This window comes from Melospiza georgiana, chromosome 3, assembly GCF_028018845.1.
Source record: "Melospiza georgiana isolate bMelGeo1 chromosome 3, bMelGeo1.pri, whole genome shotgun sequence".
NCBI lineage: Eukaryota > Metazoa > Chordata > Aves > Passeriformes > Passerellidae > Melospiza > Melospiza georgiana.
In genome coordinates this window covers 91,344,162-91,357,081 of record NC_080432.1, presented here as the reverse complement: position 1 = coordinate 91,357,081, position 12,920 = coordinate 91,344,162, and the positions used below count along the sequence as shown (strand labels likewise).

Genomic DNA, 12,920 nt, shown 5'->3' with positions numbered 1-12,920 from the left:
GCGACAAGAACCATCGGTGAATAGAGCGTAACGCGTTTCTTCTGCTGGTAACTGATTGTATGGCGGAGCTTCCTCAACCCGGGTCACTGGCTCTTGTTCCTCATCCGCGACACTAAAGCTTTCACCTTCGGGCCAATTTGTAATTATTTCCAGGATCCCAGGGCGATTTAACTTCCCAATTCGAGCGCGCTGCGTAATGAGGGCAATCCACTTACTCCAAGTAGTGTTGGTGGTTCAGTGGTAGAATTCTCGCCTGCCACGCGGGAGGCCCGGGTTCGATTCCCGGCCAATGCACCAAAATGTATATTGTCCTGGTTTAGGACAAATTAGGGGAAATCTCCAAAAGGGAGCCCCCCAAAACAAAACAAACCTCCAACCACCCCTCCCCCAACACCGGGTTCGGGAAGGAATTTCTCGGAGGAGCAAAGTGGAAAACAAAACCTATTTATTTACAAGTAACAAAAGAACACTCCCCAACACAAGAAAAGGAAAGAAACAGACTTTGTGTATGGTGAGGGCGTCAAGCTTCTCTTGCAAGCTCCAGGTGTCCTGGACGTCTCAGGTCAGGTCCGGAACCGGTCCAGTATCTTCAGGGGAGGGTAAGAAAGAGGGAACAAAAGAAAAGGAAAAAAAAACAGCGCAAAAAGCAGAAAGCAAGCAAGCAAAGCGGCTAGCCAAGCCAAGCAGCAAAAAGCCAAAAGCCAAAAAAAGGCCTGGTCAAACACTCCCCCCCTCTCTTCCCCGCCCCGCCGCAGCAAGACGGCCGGGGGGGGGGAAAGAGAGAAAAGGCACAGCTGCCAGACACAACACACGATATTGGGATAAAGGCTGTCAACCCACGACACAAAGTCAATGTTTTCCAGGCTTACTAGCATAGTAAATAATGGCTATTTTACACAACATCCAGAATATGAAGTAGTTGTAGCTAGCTATTGGTCTCTGTTCATTTTTTCCTTTCTATTACTTTTGCAGCAAAAATGATACGCTACAAATGTTCCTTCCATATTCACATAGATGATGTGTTCATTGTCTTACTGATTTTAACTACTCATATCCCTGAAGTCTCAGCTTGCCCATTGTCAACCAGAAAAGAATTCTCTCATTTGACTTAGTCAATACCAGATTAACCACCATGAAATGCTGCATGCCATTTTGGTTTCTTCCCTTGTTCCATCCAGATTACTCTAAAATCAGACATCTCTCCTCACTGGCATGTTTTTATTTTCATTCAGCCTCATTTCTTATACTTTAATTTCATTCTATTACACGTCAATGTTTTGTTTCAGAAAATGGAAATGATTCATCTGTCTTGATGCTCACACCTCTGACACATCTGTCAAATGACTTGTGTGATCCCACTGAGTGCAGCTCTCTGAACGGTGCCAGTTCAGCGGGGCTGGCTTAGAACCTGCCCAGGAGAGAAAACAAACTGGATTGAAACTCCACTTGGACATTGTCCCCTCAGCCCCCAAACCCTGCATCAGAGGAAAACTCTCTCATACATGAACACTCAGAAGATGTGAGGCCCACATGCAGCAGCCCTGTCTGAATGCTCAGCCCTAGGTGAACATTTTTGCACATGTTGAAATGCCCCTCTCTTTGAGAGGACTGAAACACTGAGGCATTTGGCTGGAAAGAGATTGCTTTAAACGTACACTTACATGCTTTGCTGATCAGAATGTGCTCGTGTTAAACCTTACATGGCAAAAAAATAGAAGTTTCTGAACTGCATCCAAGCAGGCACCAGCAATTTTCTGCTCACGGCCACCAATCAGGCATCAGCACAATGGGACCTTGATTGGTCCTTACAGGGGCTGCTGCAATACGAATGAGAATTATTTTCTGCTCATGAATAGCAGATAAAGTGTCATCCTACTGCTTGAGAAGTGAAATATCGAGGAGACAGCCTGACTTTTACCTCCCCCTTACTTACTCACTTTGTAGAAACATTACTAATTACAAGTCTGGTTTTGTACAATTAAAAAAAAAAACAAAAAACAAAAAACAAAAAACAAAAAACAAAAAACAAAAAAAACCAAAAAAACAAACAAACAAAAAAAAAAACAAGAAAAACCACCCTAATTCCATCACTGTTTAGTGGGCAGAAGTCAAGCAGAGAGGAGATAAAACTTGCATCCTCCCCATGGCTTTTGCTTGGCAATGGCCACTGGCCAGCTGGACACTGCTTGCTTGTTTGCAAAGGAACAAATCACACCCTTGTCTGCCAGCAGGTCCTTCTATTTCTACTCGTTGTCACAGTAATAAATCAATTGTTGCTGCAAAACACAGCTCCTCTCCAACTCGCGGGGAATCTGCAAACTCTCTGCAGCCCAAATGTCAACCAATTGCTGGCTGGGCTTTCAGGCTGGAGTGGTTATTGTTTGCCAGTTCCTTATTTACATTGGAACAGTAAATTCCATTCGCACAAGCCTTTACCATTTGGACTCGTTTGCCTTAGAAACAAATTAATTGCTGCCGTACAACATCATCCCTGCTGTGACTCACATAGGGCACATTTGTACTGCCTTGGCTGGAGGAGTGAACCTCAGCTGCCAGCTGGACTTCATCCTTGCACACTGGAGCTGCTATTGTAGTCCTCATGTTGGGATTCTTACTGTCACAGCTGCTCACATGAGACCTGAGCATCTCAAAGGTGCATCAAAGTGAGATCTCCCAAATCTGATGCAACTCAGCTGCACAAACGTTTCTGAGTTGGAAAAGAGGTGTAAAGAAGCTATAAAGATCTTCAATGAGCATCTGGGGGCTAACTGGGGAGGGTGCATGCAGGCTTGGCTCAGAGCAGAGCTTGGCTCTGTTGCCACCCAGGAGTCATCAGGAGAGGCATCCAAGGCCCTCTTGCCTCCACTCATCTGACTGCCCCTTAAGCATTGCTTGGCAGTGAGCAGGTGGGTGGCAGAGAATGGTTTTGTCTGATATTCCCTCAAAAGAGGTCTGTTGCTTCCTACTCCCCATACAGAAAACACTATTGCCCAAAATTCCATGAGTTTAAAGTACAAGAAATATCGTAGGAGGTTAGTAGAGCAGCCTTGGAGACTCAACATTTTTCCCTCAACTAAAACTTAGGGATGCCTAAGTTTACTTTTTTAGAATGGAACACTTTTTAATCACAAGGTTGCAGACAGCCCCAGTGTGATAATGCTTGGATCCACGAGTGAGACTCGCAGGTGTCAGAGCCTGTGACAGTGACACTTGGCTTTGCTGCCTAAGCTGTCACATGATATCCTCTGCCACCCTGGAAAGCTCATGGCTCTCTATCATCAGGAATCTTGGAGGGAAAAATAAAAAGCCTTGTTAATGTGACTAAAGAAGTTGCAACCACTTGTAAGTAAACTGTCTGTTTGCTGAAATCCCCACATTGCTTTGAGACGCTTAATAGGTCACAAGATGTTCTGTGACATCCACCAAGGGAAATAAAGGAGATAGCTGGATTCCTCTACATTTCTTACAGTTCCAGGGTAAATGAGAAAATAGTGATGAAATAGTTGTGGGGGAGAGGGAGATAATTTGCTGGTACACTCCCTTCTGGGCTGAGCTTTCCCATCCAAATTTGTACATTATGTGGACTGAAAAATTTAATTTTGATCAACAAGACAAAAATATTATGGTGCAGTCCAGCACCACTGATTCTTGGGCAGCCTACAATTAGAAGTGGAAGTAAATCCCCGATTTCAACCTAATTCACTGCTACATCAATCCAAGATGTAGGATGCAACAAAACACAAAGGATCTTCTGTAATTGGTCCTGTGATGAGGAGAAGCCACTTCCAGCTTCAGTGGGAAGGCAAGGATCTTGGCAGTGGGCTGCAGGATTGGAAATGTGCCTTACCCAAGGACCCTCATCTGCAATCCGGTGCTGCTGCTCCTCTTCTGCATAGGGAATGTATGGGACATTTCCCTGTGCTGCACTATCACTGTGTCAGAAAATGTTTTTGTACAAAAAAAAGAGATTTCTTCCTAATGAGAAGTCAGTGAGGGAGGGTGACATTTGGGATGTCTCTAGGTATTGCTTCATTTATAAACAGAGACTAAAGTGAAAACAGTTTTTTTATCGTTAATTTGATTCCACTGCTTTTTCTCCTGTACAGACTGAACCATTGCTACAATTTAATGGGAAACAATGCTTCCTCCAGTGAAATATCACTGAATTCAATTGCTGGCTCATCTGCCTCGTTCTGATCAAGTGACAAAAGACATACACCATCAGAGTAAGCCATGTCCTCTAGCATCCAGGGAATCTTCCAACACTTTAGTATTTAATGACTCAAAAATCTTTCATGGTAAAGGCTGCAGGAATGAAAGGCTGCAATGTGAAAGATCTGCCTTAAGTAATTTAAAAAAGACAATTTTTGTTTTGTTTTGTTTCCTAGTTTGCTAAAGAATACTTTTAGAGATGGCTTGATCAAGTACCAGCATACAATGGAAGTTCCAGGTAGCTGAGGGCTTGTTAATGTAACAGACAAAAGCATAAAGTGCTAAGTGTAGCATACTCTAAGGAGATGCACAATATCATAGCAAGAAATTATCTTACCATGGAAGGAATTAATTTTGGATGGGAAGATTTTGCCATCTGGATTCTTGACTACATAAACTTTCAAAAGAGGTGACTACTGAGAAGTCAGTCACTCAAATTTAGTTAGTACCCAGTGTACCTGAGATGGTGAGGGTGTCCCTCCTGGCCTGGCATGAAATTATGCATATTTTCCATAAGTGCTGTTCTGGCCCAGAGAGGTGAAGGGAAGGAAAAATAAAAAGCCTTGTTAATGTGACTAAAGAAATTGCAACCACTTGTAAGTAAACTGTCTGTTGAAATCCCCACATTGCTTTGAGACGCTTGATAGGTCACAAGATGTTCTCATGGGGTATGACACTCCTAAACACCCTCAAATGAATCAAGCTGAATCACTGTCAGTGGATTTTGGCAGAGCAGAACTTTCAGGTGCCCAATGAACTGGAATTTGTTTCCAGCTGAAACCACAGAATCATTTAGGTTGGCAGAAATCTTTTGAAATTCCCAGCTCAATCCCTCTGCTCAAGAACAGCCATGTGAAGCAGGTTGTCCAGGAGCATGTCCAGACAGGACGGGCTGTCTGAGACATCTGCAAGGGATGGCAAATACACTCTAGGGAGCACATGAACCTTCCTGAAGTGGCTCCAAGATGCCAAGAAAGGTCCTTCACAGCACCTGAACTGATAACAGATGTCTGTGTTTGGGCAAATGAATCCCAGCCCTCGTGTCTGCTTGAACATGGTTCCTGGAATTTCAGCTGCCTGCTGGGCTCCACCATCAGCTTTGAGCTGATCTCAGCTGACTCCAGAGGGCTCTGAGAGTGCACAGTGTCAATGCTGGCCTGAACCTTCACTTCTGCTGTCTGCTGTCTGCTTCCTGAGTTTGTGATCACGTGGTGAGGTACAGGGCACTTTGCTGAGGAAAAGCAAAGAGAATGGTCTTGTTTTACAAAAAAACCCATGCAGCTGAAGAGTTTTCTGCTACAAAAGAGTCATAGAATTAGTTTCTCCCTTGCTGCTTGGTCAGAAAAAAACAACCTATCAGGTATGAATAAAGGTACCTAAATCACAGGGTTTTAAGGATGGTCCCACAGTCTGTGGCACAGGTTGATGGTATGATGGTATTTCAGGCTTCCTGTTAGATCAGGACATGCCTGGATCTGGCTGTTGGATCCCTACCTGTAAATCATAGAATCACTCAGGCTGGAAAAGACCTTTAACATTGAGTTCAACTGTACACCTAGCATTACCAAATCCTGTGCTCAAATCATCAAGCTAAATTACCCAACATCTGTTTCTGATCTCACAGATCAAAAGAGGACTTGTGCCAGTTGTGTCAGTAGAAAATGAGATAAAAATCAGCAGTGGGCCATGTGCTCTGGCACTGGATCAGAAACAGCCATGGGAGCAGAATGGTGACTGTTTTCTAAAATTCAAGAGACACTCCAGCAGCTCCTGCAGCCTTGACTCCTGCACCCCATAACCCCAGAGCAGCCACTGCTCTGCACAGCTCCCCTTTCTGTTCTCCCACCCTGAAAAGCCTTCCTCTCCAAGTGCCTGATCCCTCATGTAAATGGAGACAGCATTATAAACTGTGCTGTCATCTCCTATTCTGGAAATGTAAATTCAAGAGTCTTTCAACAATGGCTGGGAACAGTGTGGTTCATGTGTTCCAGCTGATGAGGATAGATCAAGCCAATTAACTTTGTTTCTTAGTCTGCAAGGAGATTTACCTTCCAGGTTTTAATATTGATAGTGGAATGTTAGAGTGGCATTTTCATAAACCATGTCAGTACAAAATTTTGCTCTGTTACAATACTTAAAGATTGCTTCTAACTCCACAAGTTTCATAGCCTTTCAACAGAAGTGTTGTCTTGCCTAGCTTTCTCTAGACAGCTTCTCATGCATATTCAATTTGAACAAACAAAACTCTGTGTAATAACTCTGATGTTATTGTCCTAGGATTTCAAAAGGAGTGAAGATCACTTGGGATAGCTGATGACCACCGTCAGTATTCTTACTACAGACTAAATAACTAAATCATGTGATTTCACATAGAGAATCATCTGAATAGAAATAAAAGGCTAACCACCCACATAACTCAATTAACAAACTATCAAGATGCACTCTCATGTTTATTATTGCAATAAATCTGTGATTTAAATTCAGTGGCAAAATATTTGCAAACATTTAGTCAATTGCTGCGTGCTCATTTTTTTATCATAAGATGAATCAGCTGAAGCTCAAGTAGTGCTGTAGCTCCATGATGTTTAGTGCCACACATAAGTTTAGCATCATGTTCTTTAGTCCACACTGTGGCCCTGCATAGAAGTGGTGTGACATCATCTCCTGTTTATTGCAGATGGAGTGACAGACACAGATTTTACTACTGTCAAAATAGCATTAACACTTGGTAGCAGTCATGTAGTGAATTTATCCCTCCATCAGACTGCCTGGTATGGTGTTATATTGCAGAAAAGATATCGTCATTGACATGTTACTGAGAAGAACAGAAACATCAAAGCTGTAGTGCAGTGACTGGAGAACAAAATGAGTCTGATTCATCACCCTGAAAAATCCCATCTGAAACGTCTTGAAAAGCTGGCACAGTTGCACCTTTTCAGCCAAGAACAATGAGAAAAGTCAGTGTGCATGAGAGAGAGAGCATTTGCCGCTTGTCCAGGCTTGACGGGAACATGAAAGGATGTGCTGCTCGTTAGTATGAAAGCAGAGGAGGAGAATAGGTGGGCGTAGCACAGGATTTAGAAGGGCAATAGAGAGCAAAAGAATAAAAAGCACTACAGAGAAAGACACTACAGAAAGAAGAGGCAAAAGGGAAGGGGGTGAGAAACATTTGGTGAGAGACATTTTACATTTTTTTATTTCATTCTGTCTTCTCACAAAGCTCCATTTTCCAATTTCCTTTGTGTGACTTTGATTCAATATGATGAAAGTTCTTTTAATACTTTTATCACTGCCAGTCATTTGCTAACAACAGAGTGAGGGTGAGTAGTGATAGTGCATAAATGTGTGCATGTTTTCATATACACATATATATGTATGAATACAGTCAGTCTTGCAGGATTGATGAAAAATATTCAGAAAAGTTTGCTACAGCTGTAACAGAATAATCTTTTAATAGTTACATTTACCATAGGGTATATCTATAACTAACATATATTTAGATGTTTCTCCTTTGAATTTGTCCTAAATATTTTTTCTATTACTAGTTACTTTCTGTATGGTGCTGAAAATGCTTATTGGCACAGTGTCACCCATTTACAACCCAGAGGTTGACAACTATGAAGCTATGAAGCCACCTCCTTAATGAGCTTCAATCTATTCCCATATCCCTGTTTACCCATTTACCTCAGAATGAAATTGCCATTCTGTTATTTTTTCCACAAACTGCACAGAGTTGACTCACTTAATTGGAAAAAAATGCAGCACAGAGGAATATTACATGTTCATGAAAATTTATGGCTATATATCCTGTCCCTTTAATTTCCAGTTGGTAATTCTTGTTAGTGAGTCCTACAGAAAAAGTCTCAATGAAATGGAAAACACCAATAATTGTAATGAAATAAACCCACTGTATTATTCTCATTGATATACTGCTTTTCTGTGGTTACTTCTGATGGGTACCTGCAAGAAAACCAAGGAGATTGCAGTAAGTTTGTGGCTTATGAATTAAAAGAATATTTTTTACAGGACAGGATGAAAAATCATTCTTCCATTCTAACATATTTCCTAATATTTCAGGAACTTAAACACATGGTTTAATTGCTACCAAGTAATCCAAGGTCAGGGATGGCATTATAAATCACTGCAGTGAATGCCTATTATTTAAAACCTCTGTGAGATAACAACTGACTTCTGGTTTCTGATCTCAAAGTTAAGCAAATGAGAAAAGAGTTAATTGTTTTTAAAGATTTGTGAAATAAATGGAAAGGAACATCTGTGCATTTATTTAATTGGTTATAAAAATATCTGTCAATGCCAAGTGCTCTGAAGTTCATGGATGTAATGCTAAGAGGTATATGTAAGCATTATTACTTTGCCTTGAAGAAAAGTGGATACTAAGAGACTGCATGCCTGGATTTTCACAGATGAGTGTTGAAAGTGCTTTGGTTTCTGACTGTCCTGGTGGTGGAAGGGGGACCCAAGCTCTCCACCCCCTGCCCTGAGATGGACATGGATGTGCTGGTGTCTGATGCTGGGGCCTGCACACGCACAAGCAAAGGAGGTGGCAGGTGGCTGCACAAACTGCTATAAAACCCTTTTATCTCTGCTCTCTAAGCAAAATCACATTCCCAGCAGACTCATCCTACTCAAATCCAGCCTGCTGACTGGCAGCAGGAGAGCTCTGCTCTATACAGGGGATTAGTCCCCCATTCAGCTCTTGCCCCTAAAGCATTGACACAAATCACCTTTCAGGCTGGACTGCAGGGATGTCCCAGCTTTCCCAATGTGCAGTTCCACTCTTGGGCAATTCCAACAAAGCTAAACGTCAAACCAAATTGCCTAAGGGAGAAGAAGGGAGGGAAAATGTCCTAAGAGGCTGACCTGATAATTTAGTCTTCTGTGAAAAAATAAAAAAGACTGTCAAGAATGAACCTTCTTTATTTTAGACACAGGCAGAAATTAAAAGGCAGCTTTTCCTGCAAGGAGAGAGCCCTGGGTGTGATACAGGGCTATTTTCATCTGCATAGAATAATGGAGCTTTGCTTCAAACTGTCAAGGAAAAGCACTGGAGAAAGGGACACATGTGAAGGACCTGCCTTGTTTCTAAACAAGCAGAAATATTTCTTTATGCTGGCATGGTAGTTTCCTTTTCTCTGATGTTTTAATCCTACTTGGTGTAGAATTTACAGCTCCACAGCCTAAGGTGAGGGGATGCAAATGGCTGGAATGAGACATGAGTATTTTGCTTATGCCAGCCCAGCTTGTCAACTTCCACATCATTTCCCACTTCTTCAATCCCATTTACCCCATTTTTGAAGGAGACAGAGTGGTTCAAGGTCTTTATGACTAGCAGGACTGTACTCCAGTGTAGCGACTGTTCCTCTGTGTTTGGTATCATCTGCAATTACTCCTTCATTGGTGGTGGTAAAGTTCAGACATAATTTTTCAGATGTCAATTAGAAATAAAGACAGAGAAGGCACTATCCTTTCCATGCAGCTTGCCACCCTGAGTTGAAAAGAGACCTCTTCTGCAGGTCAGCCTGGAAGTAGCGTGAAACGTTCCTGTGTCTCGTGTGTCCTTGTATCCTCTCCTGACAAGCCTCAGCTGCTGTTACACCGTGAGAGAGAGATGCTCACCCTCCCACTGAGGGCCTTTATTGACTTGTTAGAGACAGGAAGCAATTTAATAGCCTTTTCTCATTTACCTATTGACTTTCACATCACTCCTTTAAAGGATTATTGGATCTTGAGATAGTGACTAATGATGTTATCACTATTCATTAATCCTGAAAAGTGTCTGCCATCCATGGAGCTTGGCAAAGAAGATGAAAAGAAGACACTGTAGGAAAAATGATTATAATGTCTTTAATGAAATTCCAAGAGGACAGCTATTATAAGCAATGCATCTTATGGAGTGATAATAGATTTTGCTTTCTTAAAAGTGGTGACAGGTTCTTGCTCAATGAACAGCAAGAGAAAGAATTGGTATAAAAACATTCAAGTGACAAACACAAGTTCAAGATCTTGTTTCTGCAATTATTTTTGCAGTGTTTCTGGCCTGGTATCTAAAGTCACTGACAAACTTGCAAAAGTCTAGTGGAGCTGGTCAGGGTTGGTCAGGGCTGGAGAACTTGTCCTGTGAGCAGAGCTGAAGGGAGCTGGGCTTGTTCAGCCTGGGTAAAGCACACCTTCAGGAAAGTCTCAGAGCAGCCTGGCCCTACCCACCTGGAGGGTTATGGAGGAGCTGAGATGGGCTCCTCACAATAATGCACAGTGGGAGAAGGAGAGGCAGGAGTCATAAACTGAAATAGATTCCAGCTGGATATAGGAAAAGAAATCTCACTGAGGACAGTCAGGAGACCAGACTGCCTGGAGAGGCAGTCCCACTTTGGCCTTGGGGAGTTCAAGACCCACATGGGTAAAGCTCTGAGCAGGCTGGCCTGAGCTCACATATGACCTTGCTTGCAGCAAGGAGCTGGACAGAGGGTCCCTGAAGTCTATCCCAAAGCAGTTGATTTTGATTCTTCTTCCATTTTCACAACAGTTTGCCTGGACTTCTAAAGAATATTCAGAGTCTAAACACAAATAAAACTATCTTCATTATTATTGCTCTAAATGCATCTGTCCTTACAATGAAATGACCTGATTGGTCAGTCTATATTCATATATCCAGGTGATAAGAAGACCACCATAAAACCACCAGAGAGAAAAGCAAGTCATGCTGCTTACTGTACAAGACTAAATCCTCTCACAAGCCCGTCCTCTAGCAGAAAGATAGGCTTTTACATTAAGTGGTGCAACACCCTGGAAAATGAGTAATGACTACAAGTAATTCCTGCAAATGGAATGAAAATCCTTCACAAGTCTGTCCAATCTCTGCTTCCAAAGTGCTCCCATTCATATTAATCTATTCAGAAGATCACATTACTCCTTCAGTGCAGGCGCCTCCATTCACACAGGCACTCATCCAGAGTTATGCTGAGAACATATTGCAGAAGTGTGGCATTTCAGAGCTAGAAAACATGTGTTAACCAGACAGACATTTCCAAGAAGAGAACACATGCATGAAGTTTATACTGCTCCGTACATGGTGGAAAAACCTATGCTCTCCACAGGGCTACATCCCCAATCCTTTTGCAGCCACATCTACAGGGTGAAAAGCTTCAGGCCATCAGAAAATTGGTGCTCCCTCTGCCTACAGAAAGAGCATATCACTGTCTGTAAGTAATGCAGGTTGTTAAGAAAAAGAGAATATTTATTTAAGCACAAATATGGTTATGAAAGTTTTTTAAATAGCACAGTAATGAGCTTGAGCTGGCTATGTATATTACATTTTCATGTTATGAAAATTAAGGTCAGCTTAAATACATGCATCCATTTAAAATGTAGAGAACTTTTTGCAAATGAAAAATATATTGAAAAAAAAGTAAAGATAAAATATTCTGTTATAAATCCACAGAAGAAATCTTATCTGAATTACTGACTCAAGTCAATGAGGCAGAGAAGAATAGAAGCCAGTAGAATCTTGACAATAAGAAGTTTGACCTGGCTTTCCTTCAGAATCGGAAGGTCATCGAGTCAAATATTATACTAGTATGGTGATCCAGTGTATTTTCAAAGGCAGAGTGGCTTGTACAAATAAAGGAATAGCTATCCATAGAGTAATGTACTATTAGGGGTTTTCATGTTGGAAGACTTTGTTTTATCAAATTGATTGATACAGATTTCATAAGTGCTCAAAAAACATAAATGTTCTTGGGATTCTCTAGCTGCTGTCTCTTTCACTCTTCTAGTTTGTGGATAAGCAGAAAAAAAATTTCATTCCTAAAAGCAAAAAAAATTATTTTATCCAGAGTAATATGTTCAAACTACCAGAGCAAAAATGAAAACCTAAATGGAAAAAGAACAGCACTGATTCCATTTTTAGGATGGAACGATCTTTTCATGACTGAACAATTTAATACATATGACTTGCAATTTCTGTGCCTGGATCTGTCATCTTTTTAAATGTCATTAAACCTCAGTGTCAAAATATCTATTAAGAAAGAGGCTTTTATTGAGGAAAAGATAATAAAAATCAGGTACATTAATAAGCTGTATGAGAAGCCTCACTCCAGAAATAATGAAGCTCATAAAATGAGTTTTGCCATTTACATTCACGTCCTAAAGCAACCAAGCACTTTAATACACCCAGATCTGACCAAGAGAGATTTACCAGCCATGGAACTCATCAGTCAGAACTTAATAAAATTTTGTATACACCCAACCTGTGATATTAGGTCACCTATAAATAGAACAACAGAGTTTCAAACTACATTACTTCCTTCAGAAACACTGAATATCTAGAAAACGAGATGCTGGATTTTGCGTTCCTTTAAGTCCTCAGAAATCTCTAATGAAGCCCACGGAGCCCATGAGTACAAAGGATCATTTTCAAATAACGACCGGGAATGGGATTTTGTGTGTGGTAGGAATATGCACTAAACAGCAGAGCTGAAGTTATAGGTCATAAATAACCTCATGGATCTACAGCCGCTCCAGAGCCTGCTAAAAACTGTTGCTCCTGAACTGCTGGAGCTTCCCAGCCCACCTCCTCAATGCCTACCTGACAGGTCAGCATCATGGCAGTGTGAAAATGGTATTACCTGTGTCAATGAGCTCCACTCAGGATACCATTCTGGAACATAAATTTATTTCAGTTATTGGAT

General features: G+C 41.5%; 1 non-coding gene across 1 annotated transcript; it reads left to right on the top strand.

Moving 5' to 3' along the window:
• Positions 1-223: 223 nt before the first annotated feature.
• On the top strand, positions 224-294 carry TRNAG-GCC (transfer RNA glycine (anticodon GCC)). Its single transcript has one exon. It is a non-coding gene; the product is annotated as a tRNA-Gly (tRNA).
• Positions 295-12,920: the final 12,626 nt, after the last annotated feature.